Source organism: Oryctolagus cuniculus, chromosome 9 (assembly GCF_051225735.1).
Source record: "Oryctolagus cuniculus isolate XC-2025 breed Fujian yellow rabbit chromosome 9, ASM5122573v1, whole genome shotgun sequence".
NCBI classification, from domain to species: Eukaryota; Metazoa; Chordata; class Mammalia; order Lagomorpha; family Leporidae; genus Oryctolagus; species Oryctolagus cuniculus.
In genome coordinates, this window is record NC_142875.1 from 132,482,359 (window position 1) to 132,506,959 (window position 24,601).

Here is a 24,601-nt window from a genome sequence, read left to right on the forward strand (position 1 = left end):
AAGAGAGGACCCGGATTCGGTTTGCCTGATTGATAGGACTTGTAAGAGCTTGTGGCAACTCTAGCAAGTAGAGCAGAGTGTGTGCCGCGGGACACCGAAGACAGGCGCGTATCAACGCCAAAAAATAAAAAGAAAGGGGGATCTGTGGGGAGCAATCCGGACTGGACTAAGTTACTGAAATTAAGACTTATTCTATGCATCTGCTCTCCCACAACATGGCATTGGGAGAGAAGTAAACAGCTTCCGCGCAGCTGCCTCCAGTTCAACTAATAAACTGTAGGACTTGCTCCTGATTGGAGAGCAGCGTACTCGGCGTGTGGGCAGCCGAGTTGGGATTGGCGGAGGAGGACTATAAAGGAGGAGAGAGACGGCATGCACCAGGAACATCTCTGGGGAACATCTAAGGGAACCCGTGCAGCCCCCGAGAAAGCCGGCCGGTGGTGTGCCGCTCCCCTGCGGAAGTGGGGAAAGCGGCCAGGGGGAACCGCCCTTCCACGGAGGTGGAAGGGACAGTAGCCAACCCGGGAAGAACCAGCAGCAAACCCGGGGAGGGCCGAGCAGACGAAAGAACAGCGCAGGGTCCTGTGTTGCTCCTCCACGAAGAGGGGGAGCGACATTTATTTTGTAAGCATCTCTATTTTATCATGGCATGGGGGAACTGCCACCTTCTTCACAACAGCAAGTAGTAAAATTCAGTCCCCACGCAATTCAGAAAAGAAAACACATCCATTTCATTATTTTAAAAAAGAAATCAAAACTTCTAAGTCCGCTTCAAAATCCTGTTTGCAAGCATAAAAGAAACCCATCTGTGTTGGGCCACACAACTGCAGGTGTCACCTGATATCCTGGAGCTCAGCATAGGGCACCTGGGTCCTGAAATGGATGTGATTCGTGGGTGCAGCATTACAGGGCGACAGCTGATTGGCATAGTCAGATGAGACGGTCTCCTGTCTGCCTCCTCTAGTCTCAGAAAGCACCTAGCGTTTCTGTTCTCTTCTTCCTCTACGTGGTTTTTACACTTAGGACTTCAGTCGACACACAGTGACTATGTAAGGCCACCATAAAACACACCAGACACCCGAGTAAGGTGGAGGGTTTATTGGGGGAAACCTGACAGATGGGAGGGAAGGGGCAAAGAAGGAGAAGAGAGAGAAGGAGAGTGAGAGTGAGAGAGAGAGAAAGAGAGAGACAGAGGTCAGGAGACAGAGAGGAAGAGAGAGCCACGTGTTCAGGAACAGGTCCTTTTAAAACTTTGCTGGGGGGCAGGCAGGGAAGTAGGAGCAGCGAATCTCATTAGGAAGGGAGTGGGGCTGACACTGGTGGTTGGGCCATGTGGCCACCTGGCTTCCAGCAATGGCGGTGGGGGCTAGGGCCTAGGGTGGTGTCAGGGTGTAGATCGTGCCATAGATAAGACTGCGCCATTTTACTAACAGACTGTCAGATCTTTGTCCAGAGACGGCTCTGATTGCTGCTACATCTTGAGTTTCAAGCTGGCCTGTGCATCAGACCCGTCTCCTCAACAATGTGTCGTCTCCTCAACAATGGGTCAAACACCTCCACTTGGTGCTGTTACCAGCAAGGCAGACTCCGGTTCCTCGACACAGTGTTGCACCTCCTCGACACGGTGTTGCGGTGCGGCAGACTCCGGTTCCTCGACACAGTGTTGCACCGACTCCGGTTCCTCGACACAGTGTTGCACCTCCTCGACACGGTGTTGCGGTGCCACGATCCATCCCACACCCCCCACCATGGGAAAAGCCCCTAAAACAGCTCTGTGCCACTGACATTGTTAGCAAAGTGAATAGAGAGGCTGCAACATACTGTGTCTTTGCTTTATGCTTTTACATACGCTATCTGACTTCGTTGTCAAAGGAAGAAACCTCCTTTGCAGATGAGGGATAGGACGCCCCGTGAAGCTGAGTAGCCTGGCTCAGGCCAGTAAGTAGGAAGAAGGTGCACCAGGCCACCCGCTTCGGTGTGGCTGTCCTAAGGGTCAGAGTCGCCAGTTGTCTGTGCCGAGATGTCCGCTGATGCTCCCTGGGGTGGACCCATCCAGCATGACCATCACTCCCTATAAGGTGCTTCCTGGTTACTTTGCTTTTATTTATTTATTTTTTGAAAGATTTACTTATTTATTAGAAAGGCAGAGTTACAAGCAGAGGGAGGGAGAGACAGAGAGATCTTCCATCTGGTGGTTCACTCCCCAGGTAGCAGCATTGCTAGGGCCTGGGTCTGGCCAGAGCCAGGAGCTTCATCCAGGCCCCCTGTGTGGGTGCAGGAATCCGAGAACTTGGGCCATCCGCTTGCTTCTGCAGGCACATTAGCAGGGAGCAGGATCGGAAGTGGAGCAGCTGGAACTGCAACCGGCGTCCATAGAGGATGCCGGCCCTGCAGGTGGTGGCTTTACCTGCTGCGCCACAGCACTTGCCTAACAAGCCACGTCCATGGTGAGGACATTGTAACTCGTTCATAGAAGAATGGAGCTAAAAAGTCAGTTTGAGTGCAGAAAATTTTGCAATCCTAGTGCACTGTGTCTCCTGGTACGCATTTCTCAGGGCCCCTCCAGGAGCTCCTGGGCTGCCGGTGTGTCTTGGTTCCTGATGGCTGTTGCAAGCCGCACGGTCTGTCTCCGTCACCTCTGTGGGGATTCTCTCTGATACACTGGTTTGAAGTCTGTTTCTGTGAAGGAGCCTGGGATTGCTTGCCCATCACTTCACCTCCTGCAGCGTCATTTTCCCCATCATGACAACCAAGCGTTTTAAAATTACCTGCAAGATACTCAACTTTAGACTGTGAGAAATTTTCATTATATATATATATATATGTGTGTGTGTGTGTATATGTATATATGTATATATATATATATATATAGAGAGAGAGAGAGAGAGAGCGCCTGCCCCATGGGAAATTTCAGCCTAATTGCAATTGTGCAAGAAAAAAATGGTACTAAAATTTAATTCCTGTATCTTATTAATTAACGATTTTTTTGAAAGATACATCTATTAGAGTTAAAAGGAGAGAGGGAGACAGTGACTCTTCCATCTGCTGGCTCACTTCCCAAATGACATTAATAATTGGGGCTGGTCCAAGCTGAAGCCAGGATCCAAGGGCTCCGTTCCTGTCTCCTACGTGGGTGGAAAGGGCCCAATTACTTGGGCCAACTTCTACCACTTCCCCAGGCTCATTAGCAGGGAGCTGGGTGGGAAATGGAGCAGCAGGGACTTGAACCTGCACTCATATAGGATGCTAGCATTGTAGGCAGCTGGCAGGTTGTAATGCAGGCCCCAGTAGTTTCTATCTTCTAATCACTTTAGCCATCCCTGAATTTGAATAAGCTACTGGTCAGCTCATTTTTTATGTCCATTTTAAAACCAAGTGTGTTTCATTAAGAGTTATTAAATGAAATTACTCTTTTATGTTTAACCCCATATCAAATCTTTTTGTTTTAATATTCTCAAAAATATCAATGGTTTCTGTCATGTAGAGAAGTATTTCTGTCCCTTAAGTCCAGGATTGATAGCATTCATGGGAGTAATTCTGGTATTTATATATTGAGCAGAAATTTAAATATACATAAAGTTGGACAAAACCTAAGCTGTTGTTTGAAGGAACTTATTCATAGTTGCTCTTATACCTGTTTATGTGATACTAGCTAAAGTATATTTCATTTTTAAAATGTTTACTTATTTTCACTTTATTTAAAAAGTAAAGAGGAGCTGGCTCTGTGGCATAGTGGGTAAAGCCACTGCTTACAGGGCCAGCATCCCATATGAGCACCAGTTTGAGTCCTGGCTGCTCCACTACTGATCCAGCTCTCAGCTATAGCCTGGGAAAGCAGTGGAAGATGGCCCAAGTCCTTGGGCCCCTGCACCCACGTGGCAGACCTGGAAGAAGCTCCTGACTCCAGATTGGTGCAGCCTCGACCATTGCGACCAACTGGGAGTGAACCAGCAGATAGAAGACCTCTCTCTCTCTCTCTGCCTCTCCTTCTGTCTCTGTGTAACTCTGACTCTCTGACTTTCAAATAAATAAATAAATTTCTAAATTTTTTACAAAATGAAATTGTAAAAAAAGGTTATATAAAAAAATAAAAGGTGGAGAGACAGAAAGAGAGTTTACTCACTAGTTAGCTCACCAAATGCCCACAGCAGCTAGGGCTAGGTCAGCTGAAGCCAGGAGCCAAGAACTCATCCATCTCTCACATGTGGGTGGCAGGGACCACACACATGGGCCAGCAGGTGCTGGCCACTTGAGTGTGTCTGAGCTGGAAGCTGGGTGGGGAGCAGGGGCTGGGACTGCACCCCGACACTCTAATATCTGATGAGGGTACCCCAGTGATTACAAGCACTGCTCGAATTGTCCGCCCTAAATAAAGTGTGTTTTCCGAAAAAGCAGAGCAGCCTTCTTCAGTGGGTTCTGTTTCTTTATGCTGCTGCTGATCTCTTGATAGTCTGACATGTTTTTATAACTTGATTTTTCTGTGTATGTTCGTAGCACATGTAAATTGCTAAGTACTGTTTCTCACCACACACACACACACACACACACACACAGATCCTGACTGATGGAAGTGGTGGTGGGGAAGGCTTGCTGTACAGCCTCTGTTTTTAAGGTCGTACCGTGTTAAAAATGTGCCATGACGCATGGGAGGGGAGAGTCAGTGTTCAGGGAGACCATGAGGACCTGTACGAGTGTGTAATAAAACAAGTTGTGGGGAGCAACCGAGACTAAACTACTGGAACTGCTAAGACTAACTCTATGCATCTGATCTCCCACCATATGGCGCTGAGAGGGAGCAAACAACTTCCACACAGCTGCCTCACCAATTTGGCTAACAAGCTGCAGGAGCTGATCCTGCTCCTGATTGGAGGAGAGCAGCGTACTCGGCGTGTGGGTAGCAGAGTTGGGATTGGTGGAAGAGGACTATAAAGGAGGAGAGAGACAACATGCACCAGGAACATCTGAGCAACCCCTGAGAAACCCCTGAGAGCCGGCCGGTGGTGTGCTGCTCCTCCGCCGAAGTGGGGAAAGTGGCGGGGGTGCTGCCCCTCCGCGGGGGTGGGGGCGGGGGTGGGGGGGGGAGCAGTAGCAAACCCGGGAAGGGCCGGGCAAAGAGAACAGTGCAAGGTCCGGTGTCCTTCCTCCGCAAGTGGGGGAGTGACACAAGTGAGAAGGTAAATAGGATACCCAACCAGAAAATCTTGCTTTTTGATGCTAGGAGAGCCTAGCAGTTTGTTTGGAAGTAAAGTCATGTGTCTTTTTCAGACTTAGTGTTTTGATGAATGCAGAGATCTCTTTCTTGTTCACTGTGTGGTAAGATATGGCTGTAATTAGTCATGGCCTTATTCCGTGGTTACAATGTGGGTGCTGACTTGAAAAATGGCAGCCTTGGCTGCATCTGAATATAAATAGATGACATACAGTCCATATAAAAGACTTAGAATTATCAACCTAAAATTATCTGTGTAGTTTAAAAGATTTCGTGACTGTTTAAAAATTTACTTTTTATGTGAGTGAAATTGAGCGCCCTTTCCTTTGATTGTTATTTCTAGCTCTTGCCTGTTTTCCTGCTCAGCTGTCAGCTTTCAGTTTTTATTTGTTGGCGTCTTTATTTAGTGGAGCATTGACTACAGTGTGAGTGAAGAATAGGCTATCTCGAAATTTAAAAAAGGTGCCTGATCACAGCTGTTTAATTATAAAGATAGCTGGGAGGAGATTTAGTGCGCTATCTGCAGGGAGCATCCCACAGGCAGAGATGGCAAAGGTCCAGAGTTCCATGATGGTGTTGCTTGCTTTAATCATTAGTAAATCCGTGGAGGCCGTGGTACTGGGGCAGCACTAGTGGGAACGTGGGACGTTGTCTGGGGCTTTGGGATCGATGTCTTGGGAAATAGTGGATATAAAATATTCCTCGAAGGGACCCAGGGTACCAAGTAACAGCACCTCCCCTGTCTGGGCAGGATTAAAATCTTGATTATGAGTGAGGTCTGGTCTCTGTCCTCACCAGGCAGGGAGAAGGTGCAGTGGCTGGCTGACTGCTGACGCTTCATTATCCGGATCTCTTGGATCTTCGCAGACACAGATGTTGAGGTCAGCGTTACATTACTCAAGGAATGAGGCTTTGAATCCGCTTTCTTCCGCACTTGGCCTTCTCGCGGTTTGCACTGGTTAAACTGGTGTCCGAGCTGTCTGGAGCGCACTGTGGTGGGAATTCCCTTGCAGGCTTGCATACAGGGTCAGTCCATAAGGCAGCTGCAATGCAGGCTTGTGTGTCTGCAAGGTGGAAGAGCGTGCATGGTGCCGGCATTCTGCAGCTTTAGCAACTTTGAGATTTTATGCTCTGCAGCTCCTGGAGAGGAGCTGCCTGCCGCAGGCCCTGCAGAAAACACCAAATCTGTGTTTCCTTTGCTGTCGGCTCACTCAACAAGGGACACGCGAGTTCTGTTTCTTACAAAGGACGTAAATATTGATCCTTGCTGATCAGAGCCTCACCAAGTGCTATGGCCAGTCTGCCGCTGACTGAAGAAGTTCCCTCTGCGTGAAAATTACTGCATAAGCATTTTTTTTGAAATAATGAAAAATAGATGGCCAGCGCCATGGCTCAATAGGCTAATCCTCCGCCTGCAGCATCAGCTTACTGGGTTCTAGTCCTGGTCGGGGCGCCGGATTCTGTCCCAGTTGCCCCTCTTCCAGGCCAGCTCTCTGCTGTGGCCCGGGAGTGCAGTGGAGGATGGCCCAGGTCCTTGGGCCCTGCACCCCATGGGAGACCAGGAGAAGCACCTGGCTCCTGCTATCGGATCAGCGCGGTGCGCCGGCCACAGCGCACCAGCCGCAGCAGCCATTGGAGGGTGAACCAACGGCAAAGGAAGACCTTTCTCTCTGTCCCTCTCTCTCACTGTCCACTCCGCCTGTCAAAAAAAAAAAAAAAAAAAAGGAAAAGAAAAATAGATGCAGAAAGAAATGAGTCAGTGACACCGTGGTTGAACATTGAATTTTATTTGCTTTAGATGTCCTCTGAGCTGCTTACTCTTTTTAAAAATTATTTTTTAAGTTGAGAGGGAGAATGAGAGAGCACATGCAAGAACCCATATGCTGGTTTATTCCACAAGGGCCTGCAACAGCTTTTTATTTTTTTTTTAAGATTTATTTATTTATTTGAAAGACAGATAGAGATCGATCCATCTTCTGTCTGCTGGCCCATTCCCCAGATGGCCACAATGGCTGGAGCAATGCTGATCCGAAACCAGGAGCCAGGAGCTTCTTCAGGTCTCCCACGTGGGTGCAGGGGCCCAAGGACTTGGGCCATCTTCCACTGCTTTCCCAGGCCACAGCAGAGAGCCCGATCAGAAGTGGAGCAGCCAGGAATGGACCCAGCACTGCAGGCGGCGGCTGCACCCTCTATGCCACAGTGTCGGTCCATGCAGCAGCTTTTGACTTGCATCCAGAGTCAGCAGCCAGGGACTCTAACTGGGTCCTCCCACGTGGATGGCAGGAATTCAACTGTGAAGTCCTTGCCTGCTGGCTCCCAGGGCACACAGGAGCAGGAAGCTGCTGTTGGAGGTGGGGCTGGGCCTTGTACCCGGGCACTCCAGTATGAGATGTGAGTCTCCTCACGTCTTGCAACTTCGCTGCCAGGCCACATGCCTGCCCAGGAGCTGGTGGTGGTTCAGCAGGAATGTGCACCAAGTCCCATTGAATATCTGGTTAAAACAGGCGCCTTGCCGGCGCCGTGGCTCAATAGACTAATCCTCCGCCTTGTGGCGCTGGCACACCGGGTTCTAGTCCCAGTTGGGGCACCGGATTCTGTCCCGGTTGCCCCTCTTCCAGGCCAGCTCTCTGCTGTGGCCCGGGAGTGCAGTGGAGGATGGCCCAAGTCCTTGGTCCCTGCACCCCATGGGAGACCAGGAGAAGTACCTGGCTCCTGCCATCGAATCAGCGCAGTGCGCCAGCCGCAGCGCGCTGGCCGCGGCGGCCATTGGAGGGTGAACCAATGGCAAAGGAAGACCTTTCTCTCTGTCTCTCTCTCTCTCACTGTCCACTCTGCCTGTCAAAAAAAATAAATAAATAAAAATTAAAAAAAAAAAAAAACAGGCGCCTGGGACCCGTTCTCACTCTGCAGCAGGCTGGTTGGCATTTTCCCAAGCCCCGGGCAGTGTCCATTGTGCCCATTTGAAAACAGCTCTCACGAGCGCTGCTCTAAGAATCTTTGGCACCAGTGCTGCTCTGTTCACTGGGAACGCTCACCTTCAGGAAATGGTTACCAAACCAAGGGTATTGACTAGCAGGAGGGAGAACACACAGGACTGCTTAGTGTATGCAGGCAGGGCCACGGCACTCAAGGTATTGCTTGCCTGGATTTAATACACTAATGCGTTCTCCCCTTACTGTTACAACACAGCACTGGTGTTTGATTACCCTGGAGCTGAGGAGAACATTGACATCCCAAGAAATAAATCTGGGAGAGGCTCAGGTTTTTATGACACTCAAGCCTGGGCGGAAGCAGAGGAAGTGCCCGGTGCTTTCTCATTAAGCGACCTCACGTGTGTGCTTGGCCAACACTTAGAACATTTGCCTGACAAATAGCAAACGGTGACGGCACCCCCGAGATGCGGGATTCGGTGCCCCAGATGCTGCTGCTGTTTTGAAAGTCCAGGCGGCAGAGTGACTCCGCCTCAGCGGCGTACGACATCCTCTGGGCAGCTGTGACCGTGCCACTGCCTCCCCTCTGTCCCCATCCCTGGGAAGAGACGGGGGGGGGGGGGTCTGGATGCGGGAGCTGGGGGAGGAGCCTGGGAGGGGAGTGGAGCAGGCAGGAGGGCAGCTCCCATTATTGAGATCTGGGTCTGTATCACTTGCTGCCTTGGGCATTTTGGAGTTGTTGTCCCTAAACCTCACCTAGACTCACATCAATGTAGCTTTTTTTTTTTTCTCTAAACAACCAACTTACCGGGACTTCACCTGTTTATAGGGATACGACGAAGGTCAAACTCTGATAACCAGGAATAAGTAAACCACATTGGACGGGAGTGCTAGGAAGGTCGTGTTCTCTGATGGTAAGGGGCATGTGTAGGAGCTGACCCATGTGGAAGCAGGCAAGTAGAACCTGCTCCCTTGTATAATCGGAATGCTAATGCCTTAAAGTTTCAAGTCCAAAGCTCATGTAGGTGATTGGTAACCTGATGTCGTCTCCACAGCATCTCTGCTGAGTAGGTAAAGAGAAAACAATGCTTTATGTATTACAATTTTGTGTATAGTCTTATGCAATCCCCTAAGCTGGATAGAAATGTTATTTCTTTGCTCTGATTCACAGGAAAAACCCAGAGAGAACTAACTGGCTTAGTGTCCTTAGCCCGTTAACTGCTAGAGCCTGAAGACAAAACATAGCCCTAGTGCAAAACTTGACTTAGGTCATCCTCCTCCCACTCCCCTCATTTTCATGGGCACTTTGATTGGGCCAAAACGGAGTTACGGGGCTGGTGTTGTGGTACAGGGGTTTCAGCTGCCACGTGAGTAGCTGGCTTCCCATCTGGGCGCCAGTTCCTGCCACTTCTGATCAGGTTCCCTATTAATGGCCTGGGAAAGCTGGCAGAAGGTGGCCCAAGTATTTAGGCTGCTGCTGCCTGTGCGAGACACCTGGATGCAGTTCCTGGTTTTTGCCTGGCCCAGCCCTGGCCATTGTGGACATCTGGGGGGTGAACCAGTGGATAAAAGGTCTCTCTGTTTCTACCTCTCTCCCTAACTCTGAATTTCAAATAGATACTTTAAAAAAAACCAGGTTAAACCTTTGCACAAAACGATTATTTTTCCAAGATATAAATAAAATATAATCAACAAAAGAGTGTTCATTGAACTGAAATAATGCATTAAACTAACATGAATATTGAGTTACTTTTCGTGTAAGGACTTAGAACAATACCATACAGTAGAGTTACTAGATTCTTGGCCTGGTCGGTGGATTAGATGAATCTTGGATTGATTTTTCAGCAAAATCTGGGCTGCCTGTAAGGTAATTGCATCCATGAATTCTTGTACAATTAGGTTTGGCATATTTAGGTCTGTATTCATCATTCTTTAATGTCCATAAAGCTGCTACATAAACTTTGTAAATAGGTTATGTGTTCTGTCTTACAGGAAGCAGGAATTTAAATTTTTAATTGTGTGTCTTGCAAGCCAAGGCTGCGTCTCCATTTTTCCGGGATTTCGTGTGTGCTGTCCCGTGGGGTTGGGCCTCTGACCTGGTTCTCCTCTCGCCTGTGGTGGGTTCCTGCTTCTCAAGGGAGGGGCGTGCGCGCGGGAAGTCAGGAGCGTGCGGCGAACTGACGCTCCCGAAGCTTCTGCAGCTTTTCTGGGGCCTCCTCTGGCCGGGAGGGCCGGCTTTGGCGGCTGCGGTTCTGTCTCCCCGGCCCACTGGTTCGTTCTGTCCCAGTAGGGAGAAAGTGGCCCGTGGGACTGTAACCCATACACAGGGCACTCCGAGGTATCGGCTGTTCCCTCTTTGCACGGAGCCCTGTGAGGTTACAGTCGGCGAGTGGTGCAGCTGGGAGCTGCGTTCCCGTCAGACACGTCGGCACCTGCGCATCACAGCGTCCAGGCTCCACTCTGTCCTGAAGCCTCCTCGTGCGCATTTCTGGTGCCAGCTGTCCCTGAGATGGCAACTTTCCTTGCAGCAGAGAAGATTTTCCAGAGGGGCCCTTAGGTAGGGAGTCTCACGGCCTTGGATAGTGTGAGGTATGAAAGTTTCTTATTGTGGGTCTTGGGGCCGGCGCTGGCGTAGTGGGTAAAGCTACCGCCTGCAGTGCTGGCATCCCTTATGGGCGCCAGTTCAAGTCCTGTCTGCTCCACTTTTTTTTTTTTTTTTTTTTTTGACAGGCAGAGTGGACAGTGAGAGAGAGAGAGACAGAGAGAAAGGTCTTCCTTTGCCGTTGGTTCACCCTCCAATGGCCGCCACGGCCGGCGCACCGCGCCAATCCGAAGGCAGGAGCCAGGTGCTTCTCCTGGTCTCCCATGGGGTGCAGGGCCCAAGCACTTGGGCCATCCTCCACTGCACTCCCAGGCCACAGCAGAGAGCTGGCCTGGAAGAGGGTCAACTGGGACAGAATCCGGCGCCCCGACCAGGACTAGAACCTGGTGTGCCGGTGCAGCAAGGCGGAGGATTAGCCTAGTGAACCGCCGCGCCGGCCTGCTCCACTTCTGATACAGCTCTCTGCTTTGGCCTGGGAAAGCAGTAGAAGATGGTCCCAGTCCTTGGGTCCCTGCACCTGTATGGGAAACCTGGAAGAAGATCCTGGCTCCTGGCTTCGAATCAGCGCAGCTCTGGCTGTTGGGGCCATCTGGGGAGTGAAGCAGTGGATGGAGGCGCGCTCTCTCTTTCTCACTCTCTCTCTCTCTCTCTCTGCTTCTCTGTAACTCTGCCTTTCAAATAAATTAATAAATCTTTTTAAAAAAATAGTGGGTTTTTGATATCAGCAATGTTAAGTCACCTGCATTACAGCTCAGAACTTTGGACTGTCAGGCCAAGTTGTTTATGTAGTTCTTTGTCCTTGGAGGGAAGAAGTGTTGCTTATTCAGTTAGAAATAATGTATTGAAGATGTAAGTTAACACTCGCTGGTTCATCAAGTCAAATAATGCATGTATTTATGAGTATATTTTTTGTTGTATTAAAGCATGCTGAATTAATGAGTATTATGTGAAAATGATGGAAACATGAAGTAATGGTCATTTTGACTGACAACAGGAAATGGCTGTATTTTCAGACTATGGTGTTTATAGAAGTCACATATATATAGATATAGATACAGATGGAGACATGGCCCAACATCTGTCAGCAGCATGTACCAGTGTTGTGGTGCAGTGGGTTAAGCCATCTCGTGTGCTGGTGTCCCATGTCACTGTTGTTGGTCTGGGTCCTGGCTGCTCTGTTGCTGGTTCAACTCCCTGCTAATGCACCTGGGAAAGCAGAGGAGAGTCCCAGTGCTCGGGCCCCTGCAGCCACGTGGGAGACCCCAGAAGAGTTCCTGGCTTTGACCTGGCCCAGCCCTGACTGTTTATGGGAGCTCGTGTTCATTCTCTCTGTCTCTGTCTCTCTGTCTCTCTCACTCTCTCACTCCTTCCCTCCCTGCCTTTCAAATACCTGTAATTTCTAAGCTATCTATACCCAGTTTCTAAATAATGGTTCTTAGTTCTTAGCCAATCATCCGGAGTATAAAATAGAGTTACTAAGTACAGCAAATAACGGAAATGGTGACTTTTATGGAAAAGAGCATTCAGCCTGTAATCAGGACTGGGGCCTGGAGTATCATCCAGGTGTAATTTGGGGACTCGCCTCTTCCCACTGCGCTTTGAGACTGAGAGGAATAGCATTCAGAGGGTATCCTCTTGCCCTGCTCAGAGGAAGTGCATAACATTGGCTTTGTAGCTGCAGGCCTCAGACAACAAAGCAAGGATTGATGAAGTCTTCCCGTGTGTCAGTGGGGGCTCGAGTTAACAAAGCGGCTTTGTGGCTTTCTTAGCCTCCTCTACTCAGAAACCTACTGTAGGGCCGGTGTTGGGCGGTGGGTTAAGCTGACACTTGGCACACCGGCGGCTCATTTGGGAGGGGTTTTGAGTTAGCAGCGCCACGCTTCTGACCCAGCTTCCCTGCTAATGGCCTGGGAAGGCAGCGATGATAGCCCAAGTGCCTGAGTCCCTGCTGCCTCCTTGGGAGACCCGGTTGGAGTTTGTGGCCTCAGCCTGGTCCAACACTGGCTGTGAAGGCCATCTGGGGAGTCAACCAGCAGATGGAAGATCTATCTCCTGCTATTGTTTCTACCTCTTTATGTTGCTCTGACAAATAAAATAAAGTAGGTACTTTTTAAAATTTTTTCTTACTTAAATTTACCTGCAAGATTTGTCAGACTCAAAAGCGTAAGTGTACAAAAGCATTTATCAGCAGAAATTTGGTTTCTTCAGTGGTAAGTTTTTTCTTCATGGATTTTCAGAGATTTAATTCGGATTGTGTGTTTCATTTTGAAGTGCTAGTGTTAGATCACATGTAACAGGTCGTTAATAGGTTATTACACAACTCTGTGTGTGTTTGCGTTTATGAGACCATAGCCGCAAAAACAGGTTAAGACTGAGTCTGATACCATTTAGTAAGTGAAACCAAATAATTGAAACCTATTGTAAAACTCTCTGAAAAAATAATTGCTTACTTTTTATAATTTTTTTAAAAAATTTGTTTATTTATTTGAAAGTCACAGTTACACAGAGAAGGAGAAGCAGAGAGAGAGAGAGAGAGAGAGAGAGAGAGAGAGGGCTTCCATCCACTGGTTCACTCCCCAGATGGCTGCAGTGGACAGGGCTGTGCTGATCTGAAGCCAGGATCCAGGAGCTTCCTCCAGGTCTCCCACAAGGGTGCAGGGGTGCAAGGACTTGGGCCATCTTCTGCTGCTTTCCCAGGCCATAGCAGAGAGCTGGATTGGAAGTAGAGCAGCCGGGACTTGAACCTGAGCCCGTATGGGATGCCGGCACCGCAGGCGGCGGCTTTACCCACTGCACCACAGCGCCGACCCCAGGCAGTTTCTTTTGACGGTACAACTGTTGGACTACAGAAGCTTGGATCACATGAGGCCCAAAGGCAGGAATATGCAGTTTTGGCCTCAGAGATGCGCTGAGTCCACGCTCTCAGTGCTCTTGGCTAATTGCAGCCCCAGGGTTTGAGCAGACGTCTCCGTGGGCCAGAGCTGCACCGTGTGCAGGGACTCAGTGTGGTCCCCAGCTGCTTCGCAGCCATCCCAGGTGCTCAGCAGGCTGCGTCCCCTGTCACACCCCGTGCCCAGCATGTCTGCTAAGTAAGCTTCAGAGAGCAAGGCGTGGAAAGTCCCAGGACCAGCTCCTCTTCTGTAGGTTGGATCTTCACTCTCGCTGTAAGTGTTCCATATGTTACATAAAGAACTCCAAAAATACCATCTTACTTTCACTGCCAAGGAGATGTGCCAAAGGAATTTGACTTTGATACTTGATCTCAAAATTTCCTATGTGGAATTTTGCGATTTGTCGCCACGTATGCTGTCTGCTGCACTGGGCGGGTAGTGCTCCCTGGGCTGTGGGAGTGGCAGGTGGGCACTGCCCTGCAGCTCACAGATGCCTCATGGTAGAGCCATGTAGGGCACGGTGAGGTGCAGGTGCGCCTGCCCGGATCCAGATGAAACACACTGATTTTACGACACCTGTGGTGCTGAGACCCGATCTTGGCTTGAACTTGATTGACACCAAAGCTTGTTTTAACCTGGTTTGAGGATGTTCCTGTGTTCTGTATGCCAGGAGGAATGAACGGTTACAGTTTGTGCAGAAGAGAGTTCAGTGTGTTTACTTACATGTTGCGGTACCGAGAGTTATAAATAGACCCTTCTTAAATTCTGTTCTTCTGCAGTACAGCAGGGCTCAAAGCTCTGGGCGCCATGAACTTGAGGAGAGACTGTGGGTTTCTGTTAGACACTGTCTTTGCTCCTAGGCAGTTGGTGGTTCACTGAGATTTGCTGCAGAAGATACTGCCCTCAAGCAGATGGTCAAGTATAGTTACTGGAGTCTGGCACTTGGCACATATGTACACACAGGTATATGTGACATATGTATTATAAATATGCATGTGTGTGTGCGTGTGTGTATGTAAATGTGGAGAGAGAGAGGATTTTGGTATAAGTGAAAGTAGTACAAGACATGTGTTTTGGTGGAAAAGTTTTTTGTTTGTTTTTTGTTTTTTTTTTTTTTGACAGGCAGAGTGGACAGTGAGAGAGAGAGAGAGAAAGGTCTTCCTTTGCCGTTGGTTCACCCTCCAATGGCCGCCGCGGCCAGCGCGCTGCGGCCGGCGCACCGCGCTGATCCGACAGCAGGAGCCAGGTACTTCTCCTGGTCTCCCATGGGGTGCAGGGCCCAAGCACTTGGGCCATCCTCCACTGCACTCCCTGGCCACAGCAGAGAGCTGGCCTGGAAGAGGAGCATCCGGGACAGAATCCGGCACCCCGACCGGGACTAGAACCTGGTGTGCCGGTGCCGCAAGGTGGAGGATTAGCCTAGTGAGCCATGGCGCCGGCCGGAAAATGTTTTTGAAATGCGTGTATAGTCCTTCTGTAATGCATGCTTCCCATGTACTTTCTGAAGGCCCCATGCATTTGTTTAGTGATGCAAAAGAGAAAGAGAGCTTGTCCCCGCATTCCTAAGAAACTCTGAATTCATTTCTTAATAAAATCTAAGCCAAGCCACAGGCAATGATGAAGCGTGAACACGTCTGTTAAGGGAAGAAGTAGGTAAGAAAGTGAAATTTTGATGAAAGATCCCAGCACATGTGCTTTTCTCCCATGTGAGGTTGAACAGGGTAGAGTCTAAAGCAAAGAACCATCTACTTGGCTTCTGCTTCTCTCCTCTTACCAGGTACAATGTTGCAGAAGTGACTGGCAGTCTCTGAATATGCTGTGTTACCTGTAACATGTTAATACATAGCTGTCGTATACAGTGGTTGGAGGCAGCATTGGTAATTAAGTGGACTGGAGGGTGCCGGGCACGTGGGGAGCGCACAGTGCTGCCTCTGAAGTGGATAAGATGCTTAGAACTGGGTTTCTACAGGGTGGGGTCCTAGCCCTGGCTGTCCTCATTGAGGCACATCCAGTGAGGCCTGGGTATGGATTTCTGCACGATCAGGTCCTGGGCATGGGTTTCTGCACCGTGAGGGCTGAGTGCTGTAACGGGCAGAAATGCTCCTGAATCTGTTAGGTGCTTGCTGTGGGAGATGAAATCCTTTCAGGTGAACAGGCCATCCTCACATCTGTTAACCTGGAAGCCTGTGGACTCATTCACAAGTCTTCTTCATTTAAAGTCTAGAATTTTCCTGGAAAGCAGAGGAAGTTGGAACTGAATAGAATGTGGTTATGTAGATAAGGCTTGGCTGAGTGTATTTTTAAGCTTTGAAAGAAAATATGTTCTTTCGTCAGATGTTAGAACCGCCCCTGCAGCTCTGCACATGTCATGGCTGCATGACTCCACACCTGCACAGTGATCACACCCTATGGGGCTCCTGCTCCTGGAAGCCCCAGGATAGAGAGTTGAGGGAAGTATGGCAGTGGGTACGGTTTGCAAATTCAAACTCTGGCATAATTCTGCTCGCTACAATGAAATCATAACACACTGAAGAAGCCACTAATGTGAGAATCTCTGTAGGCTAAAATGAGGCAGCTGAAAGGCGAGCAGGACCACACTGTGACTTTCAGGTACCTGTTAATTCTACTTTCATAGGTGCCTTCCTGCATTAGAAAAAGGGAAATACAAATTATATTCAACCTCGGTATACAGATGATGATAACCTAGGCTGGATTTTTTATTATATAGCCAATAGTATTAGTTTTTCTCTTCTAATTAAAAATATTTTTTGAACTGCGCAAAGTCCCGTGGGCCCCAGACCATGTGCTGGCTTCGTGGATAAGTCATCTCTGCCCACTGTGGAGTTTGGCAGATTGTCTCCCTGCAAAGCTGAGTGTGGGCAGATCCTGGCATATTTGGGAGACAAGCAGAGGGGGCATTTAGAGATGTCTACGAGAGTATCTTTTAGACACAGAGTAGAGGCTTAGCCAAGCCAGCTGCCAGCTTCTTCAGCAACCAGAACAGAAAACATCCAGTCTGAAAAACTCTGCCTCCGTTTTCTTCAGCTGAACTTAATTTCTGTCCACCCTGGCCATCCTCTGTGATCATGAATGAGCGAATGAATGAAGGAACAACCTGTGATGGCTCAGAAGACAATGCAGATCCCCAAAAAATGATACATTTTGTTAATGATCATTTTGTTAAAAAAAAATCTTATAATTCTTCGATAGCAGAGAGAGAAAGGAGAAGGCATTATCTCCCATCAACCGGTACACTTCCCAAAAACCTGCAATAGCTAGGGCTGGGCCAGGCCAAGTCAGGGCCCAGGACTTTGTGTGGGTCTCCTACAGTGACTCACGCACCTGAGCCATCGTTTGCTGCGTCCCAGGGTATACGTGAGCACGAAGTTAGAACTGGAGATGGATCCAGGACTTGAGCCCAGACACTGTCCTAGGGCATCTGGCCATCCCAAGTGGCTGCTGGACTGTTGTCCAAAATGCCCACACGTGGCAGTTGTTCTTAGGTATTGATGGAAAATTTGAGAGTGTGCCAGGTTGCTACAAAAATAGAGAGTAAACTTTTCCAATTAAGGAAAAGATAATGATAAGAAAATAATCTGAAACAGACGTTATTTGGAGCAAACACTCTCCATGATCTCAACATTTGACATCTGAATGAGAATCAGCACTGCTGATGGGATTTCCTCGAGTCAGAAATGCGGGTGAGAAGTTAAAGGGGTTCTCCTGGAACTCAGATAAGCACGGATGCCAGGAGAACACAAGCCCACTGACTTGGGACCACAGGAGTCCGACGTGCCGCTCAGGTGGGCTTCTTCCTGGGCCCGAGCCCCTGACCACCCAACACTTTGCTCCATGTTCTGTGTCCTGCTGAGACGTATGTCAGTCTTTCCCAGCTTCACATCCCGGGAATGTCTTTCTCAGGGGCCTGGGAGCTGCCCTGTGAGATATGCAATTCCTCTGAGCTGAGTCATTATGAAAGAGAGGGTTCCTGGCTCAGTCCTGGGGAGGGTCTGAGCCTAACTTCAGTTAGCAGAGCCAGGTGCCCTAAGCATAGAGACCCCTGCCCCTGGCATCCTCCGCGACTCCACCGGCTCACCCCAGGCTTAGAAGCTCCCCGACGTTTTATTTCCCTGGAGTTGAGTGCAGTCTCTGTCCCCGGTTGCATTTTTGAACATCTTCCTCACTGTTTCCATTTGTCCAGTACAGTTTTTCTTCAGCACACAGAAACCAGATCTTTGAAATTCAGTAGTTGTTCAATGTGCATTTGATAAATAGAGACCAGAGTGAACAGAGGAGAAAGCAGAATTTAAAACAAAGGGAGAAGCATTTCATTATCTCAAGGAAGTCTTGAATCAGCAAATTAATGTGGCAGAAATAATGGGAAACAAGTGAATACATAGATAGGGTGGAATATCTTTCAACCCAAGTTATCAAAAACTTTTAGTGGGTATGAAGTCAAAGGGGAAGACAGTGGCAAACAGGGACATAGGTTTGACCATCCTCAAAATCAGATTATAAATTACTGCTGATTATTGTTTATGGAATTATAAGTAAATGCGAGTATCAAAATACTTTGGGGATGGGGCCGATGCCTTGGTACAGTCGGTTAATCCTCCGCCTGCGGTGCCGGCATCCCGTGTGGGTGCCAGTTCTAGTCCCGGCTGCTCCTCTTCCAATGCAGCTCTCTGCTGTGGCCTGGGAAAGCAGTAGAAGATGGCCCAGGTGCTTGGGCCCCTGTACCCGCAGAGGAGACCCAGAAGAAGCACCTGGTTCCTGCCTTCTGATTGGCGCAGCTCCGGCCATTGTGGCCATTTGGGGAGTAACCCAGTGGAAGGAAGACCTTTCTCTCTGTCTCTCCCTCTCACTGTCTGTGACTCTACCTCTCAAATAAGTAAAATCTTTAAAAACAAAATACTTTGGGGGGTATTATGTGTGAATGGAATTGTCTGATTGGATTCTAACCTGTGTGCAGAATGAGCATCTGAGGTACATGTATATTTTTGTAATTGTGAGAAGCAGGCATTTACCTGGTTTTTGTAATGATTGAATTCTTGGTGCAAGAGAAACTCTGCAAATGCTGTGAAATCAGTAAGTGGAAAATATACCTCAAAAAATTCGGATTATTAAGAAGGAACATTAGGGAAACTGCTTTTTTTAGATTTTATTTATTTATTTGAGAGGTGAAGTTACAGACAGTGAGAGGGAGAGACAGAGAGAAAGGTCTTCCTTCCACTGGTTCACTCCCCAAATGGCCACAACATCAGGAGCTGGGCCTATCCGAGGCCAGGAGCCAGGCCCTCCTTCCGGGTCTCCCGCGTGGGTGCAGGGGCATAAGCTCTTGGGCCATCTTCTACTGCCATCCCAGGCACGTCAGCAGAGAGCTGGATCAGAAGAGGAGCATCCGGAGCTAGAACTGGCGCCTACATGGGAAGCCGGCACTGCAGTGGGAGGATTAACCTACTGTGCCACAGCATTGGCCCCAGGAAACTGCTTTTTAGGTACTTGCCTTACCATGTGGGAAGGGCTAAAGAAATTTATATATATACGTGTGTGTGTGTGTGTATTTATTTGAGAAGTATAGTTACAGAGAGATGGAGAGGCAGAGAGAAAGACGGAGACATCTTCTGTGTACTGGTTCACTCACCCCATGGCCACAACAGCAAAGGCTGGGCCAGGCTGGGACTCTGTCCAGGTCCCCCTCATGGGTGGCAGGAACCTCATCACTCGGCCATCTTCGGCTGCCTTCTAAGGAACGTGAGCAGGAAGCTGGTTTGGAAGTGGAGTAGCCAGGACTGCAGCTAGTGCTAAGATGTGGGATGCCGGTGTTGCAAGCAGCGGCTTGACTATCGGCGCCGCAGTGTCAATGGCTGAAGCAATTTTAGACCAGCCATAGCTTAATGTAAAATTATTTTTCCTGATCGTGCTCCGTGTATGCAGTTTTTCATAAGTTACTCTAAAATATTAGGTCAAATTTCTGGCTGTCTTTGAAAGGGCAGCCCAGTTATGTTTCTTAAGTCTAAGTAGATGTGAGAAAATAATGGAAATCCCGATGAGAAGTGGGGAAGTGCATTATCAAGACGACATTCTTGTCGAAACTTCCCAACGGAACGGCAGCCTGGTGTTGTAATCCGGCATGGTGGTTCATGAAGTTGCATCAGGTGCGTGTTTTGCTGCGAACCCTCCGACTGTGGCGGTCTCTAGAGCAAAGGGAGACTTGAAGCTCACGCTCGCTCAGGAATCCCGTTAGTGCTTCTGTGAGGGAAAAGCAAAAGCGCTGAAGCGTGAGTGACTCGCTGCAAACCTTGTTGTCCAGATGTCCGGATAAGCTGGAGCAGGCGCTTCCACAAAAGGCTTTTCTTTGAAATTGTTTCACTGATGTAAAATCCTTAATCCAGTAGCAGTCTTTGACACTCCTAGGAAAATGTTGATTTTGCCTACCTACTGTTAATAAACGAAGCAGTTCTTAACTGTTCTCTGCCCTTCCTGGAGAGTCGCTCTATGTATTCATTAGATACGACAATGACAGCTGCTGTGTTATTTTTGCTAGAAAATCTGGCTTCCTGATGCTGTAGTGGCTGTGCCACCCACTAGAGAGATGGAGGCGGTGGATTCTGTTTATGAAGGGGCTTGGTCCCCGGGCGGGAGCATGTGTTTGAGTGAGAACAGGTGGATGAGCGAAGAGCCTTCATTACTACTGCAAGTAGATGTGTTTGGTTGCAGTGTTTTTTGCCTTTTTTTTTTTTTTTTTCGGCAGGCAGAGTTAGACAGTGAGAGAGAGACAGAGAGAAAGGTCTTCCCTCCGTTGGTTCACACCCTCAAATGGCCGCTGCGGCCAGCACTGCACTGATCCGAAGCCAGGAGCCAGGTACTTCTCCTGGTCTCCCATGGGGTGCAGGGCCCAAGCACTTGGGCCATCCTCCACTGCCCTCCCGGGCCACAGCAGAGAGCTGGCCTGGAAGAGGAGCCCCTGGGACAGAACCGGCGCCCCAACCGGGACTAGAACCCGAGGTGCCAGTGCTGCAAGCAGAGGATTAACTTAGTGAGCCATGGCGCTGGCCTGCAGTGTGTTTTTAAGGTGGTGACTGGTGCCACACATCATTTGTACTTTTTGAAGCGGACAGGGCATCCTTGAAATACATTGTTGCCTGGAAATAGAAATAAGCTCAGGTGAGTTTCCATTCTTTTTTTTTTTTTTTTTTTTTGGTATCGATATTTCTTGATTATAAACAAACAGCTTAACAAAGTTAGCTGATACATGAATTTGTATTCACAGCTTGAGTTGCTTGCATGTTGTAAGAGGTAATTTTTCTAGGATATCACAATGTTCAGTGACAGAGTGTGGCCTTCCTGTTTCCCACCATCCTCAGAGGTATTCAGGTCTGGAGTCGTCTTCCTACCTGGGGAAGAATTTTGAGATCTTGGGTGCTGTGAGATGAAGGGCGGCGACTCAGAGAGCAGCATGGGGGACCTCGCTTGGCCACAGGGACTTTATTACCAGTGGTGCTTGCTCAGCGAGCAGACTGCAGAACATCTCCAGTGTGCACAGAGACTACTGCTAAGGTTTATATATATATATATATATATATGTATGTATGTATGTATGTGTATATATATATATAGAAAGGCTACGTTTTCTTTCTCATCCTGTCTTTGTGCATTTGTCCCCAGAGCCACCCAGCTCTGTTCAGTGGGCTTTGGAAAGCTGGTCCCCGAAGACAGAGTCCAGGCCCCTGCCTGATCCTTGGTTGGGTGAGAGTGCTGGGCAAAATGTGAGTTCCTTGCGGCTCTGGCAGTTAGAACAGTGCTCATTTTCTGGTCACGTAGCCTGAAACACTGCGGTAAAATGAATCCTTTTTTCGTATTCAGTGATAGCTTCAACGCACACTAGGGTCCTCTTGCTGGCCTTGGCCTACAGCTCCCCTTTTGACATTTCCATTAAACAGTAAAAAATTAGCATTGGCTGATTAACATCTTGCTTTAAGAGCTCTGGTAAAAGCCGTATTCATGAATCAAAGTCAGCACGCACCACTAGTAATTAACTTGACAAAATTCAGCCTTCTGAGCACATCATCTTCCGGTACGTGAGGTAATTGCTGTCAGTTCAGCTCTGCAGAACAGTTGGAGTCCACTAAAAGGAAGAGAGTGAGGCACAGGGACTAAGGCTGAGGCCTTGTTCCCTGGCTGGGGAGACTGGCAGATGAGAATTCTGGAGCGTATTGCGGGAACAGGCACATTCAAAATGTGGACTTGAGAGTTCCCCACTTGCACAGGTATAAAAACAGGTGGTGGTGGGTTAGTGGGGAGATTGAGTGTAACAAACATTCTAGAAGTTTTCATGGGAACTTACTGGCCAAGACCCTGGAAAGGCACGGACCGTCTGTTGCACTACAGAGCATCGTGTGCAGAGTCTAAATGATTGACTAATGCTAAGTGTGTGATGACTGGAACAACGATTCAAGTTCATTCAGCCCACGTTTCCTTACTAAGAGAATAGAAAAAAGAAATGCATTAACCTTATATGTTTAACCCGTGGTGTGGAATTTTGTAGCTGGTAAATAATTATCTCTTACTGCAATTCTGATAGCATTACGATTTATCACTAAGGGAAAAAGCAAGTACACAAACGAACATAATACAGTGTAATACAATATACATGCTAAGAGAAATAGAGTCGGGTTGCCCGTGGGTTCACAAATGAACTGGCATCTGGGTTGGGAGATTCTGAAGGAAGAAAAGTTGATTATGGGAATATTCCTGGGGTGGGGGGAAGCCATTGTAATCCATAAACTGTACTTTGGAAATTTATATTTACTAAATAAAAAAAAGAAGTGAAACTGAAAAAAAAAGAAATATTCCTTAGCAACTACGTTGAGTCTGCTTTAAAGGGTGCAGGCTAAGTCTTACAACAGAAAACCCTAATGTGGGTTAAGAAGCAGGAAAGCAATCATTTTAGTAGGCATAAGATTTTTAATTGAATGAAAGAAGATTATACTGCAGAGCTATGTTGGATAAATATTGTGAGTTAACTATATTTAAATTGGATCGTTGGAAATTTCAAAGAATATTTTGCTAATTTTCCTAAGATAAAATATTCTAACACCAGGGAGTTTGATACAACCCAGGCAGGCTGTACATTGCTATAAAATCTCAGTAAACTTCTTTGTGATAATTAAAACCACTTGCAAACTCTTAGAGATTAACACTGGTAGATTTTAGGGAAGTCCGTTTAGTGCTGTTGTTTTTAGAAGTGGGGGAGATACTGAAGACTGTACAGAATGTTCTGGAATGTGCGTGTGGTTCAATCAAAGGAGAGAGAGGTAGAATCTTGGGTTCACATGGAAAGCCTGTCTTGCCTGGACCCAGGTGATGGGACTCAAAGTGAACCCCTTGTGGCTTCTGTCCTGTCCGTCTTCTCTTGGGCTGGCTCCTGCAGGTCCTGTTTCCATTTGCTTGGAGAGAAACTCAAGACTAGGTGACTCTCAGAGGCACAAGGGAATCCCAGGTGTGCGAAGGAAGAACAAAGACCCTTCCCCTTCGCCGCTCTGAAGTCACTTGTTCAAGAACGGCGAGACAAAATGGTAACCAGGTATTTGACAAAACTAAGGATGCCTGGGGGCTGACACAGTGGGGCAGAGTAAGTCTCCACGTGCGGCGCTGGGGTCCCACTTGGGCTGTCCACTTGGGGTCCCACTCCTGCTAGTGGCCTGGGAGAGCAGTGGCAGATGGCACAAATACCTGGACCTGGGCCCGGGCCACCACGTGAGAGACCCCAGATGGGGTTCCAGTTCCTGGCTTCCGCTTGACCCAGCCCTGGCAGTTGAGGCCATCTGGGGAGTGGACCAACAGATTGAAGATCTCTCCGTGCCCCCTGCACCCCCATAACTCTGCTTTCCATATAAATCAGCAGATATTTAAAAACCTAAGGCTATCTGTGATCTTTATGAATAATTCAAGGAGAAGGGCATAGGAGAGTGCTTGCAGAAGCCGTGTACGGTTCCATGGGTCGGACCCAGCTAAGCGGGAGCAGTGGCTGGAGCAAAAGCAGCGTCCTTGCTATGAGCTGCCTGTGGGATGCTCCTGCCCTCTGTGTGTGGAGGCACAGAGGCCGGGAAGGGCAGGCTCCCTGAGGGTCTCCCACTGCTTAGGCAAAGTGGGGCTGCCGTGCAGCTGTGTGGCTCAGACAGATGGGGCCCGGGAAGGCTGGTGTTGTGAGGCCCACAGCGCAGGGTGCCGGGAAGCAGAGGGCAGGCTGCTATGAGCCAGGGCCACGTTCTCCAGACCCCAAGTCTGAGCTCACACAGAGCCACGGCGGTGGGCAGGTCTGAGAGCTCGGGAGTGTGGAAGCTGTGGACAGCAGTGAGGACCCCGTCACCAGTGACACAGACGCAAGGCACGGACAGATGCAGTGCTGTGCTACCCTGTCAACGTGGGATCCTCTTTCCACTCTGAGACTAACAGGGAAGTAGCTGGAAACAACCTAATCACGCAGCAGCCATGGAAATGCTCTCGGGACAGTCACAGGAGAAAATACTTACAAAGAAGTCACTAAGATAACTCCCAGAGCCATGGTATTCACTGGCCATAATGAAATAAGGCAAGAAAAAAAAATGACAGAAAAGTTGTCTGGAATTGAAAAAATAGCAGCAAACAAAATGTATTTATTTATTTATTTTATTTATTTATTTATTTTAAAAAAAGGTCTATTTATTCAAAAGGCAGAGTTAGAGGGAGAGACGAAGAGACATCTTCCATCTGTTCACTCCTCAAATGACTACAGTGGTTGGGGCTGGGCCAGGCGGAAGCCAAGAGCCAGGAATTCCATCTGAATCTCCCACGTGTGTGGCAGTCTCCTCAGTACTTGGGCCTTCTTCTACTGCTTTCCCAGGCACATTGGCGGGCACCAGGATTGGAAGTGGGAGAGCTTGGGCTTGAACCGTTACTCCTGTGGGATGGCAGTGTCACAGGCAGC

The 24,601-nt window shown here is 48.6% G+C and overlaps 1 protein-coding gene across 8 annotated transcripts in view; it reads left to right on the forward strand.

Moving 5' to 3' along the window:
• Positions 1-24,601, forward strand: part of CNTN1 (contactin 1) — a 384,862-nt gene that overhangs the window by 18,196 nt on the left and 342,065 nt on the right. Inside the window, exon 2 of one of the 8 annotated variants that reach the window (XM_070049666.2) lies at positions 6,008-6,090. The exons of the other annotated variants lie outside the window; for them this stretch is intronic. The gene's annotated coding sequence lies outside the window, so the exon portion shown is untranslated. The remainder of the gene's footprint in view (positions 1-6,007; positions 6,091-24,601) is intronic. 8 annotated transcript variants of the gene reach the window in all.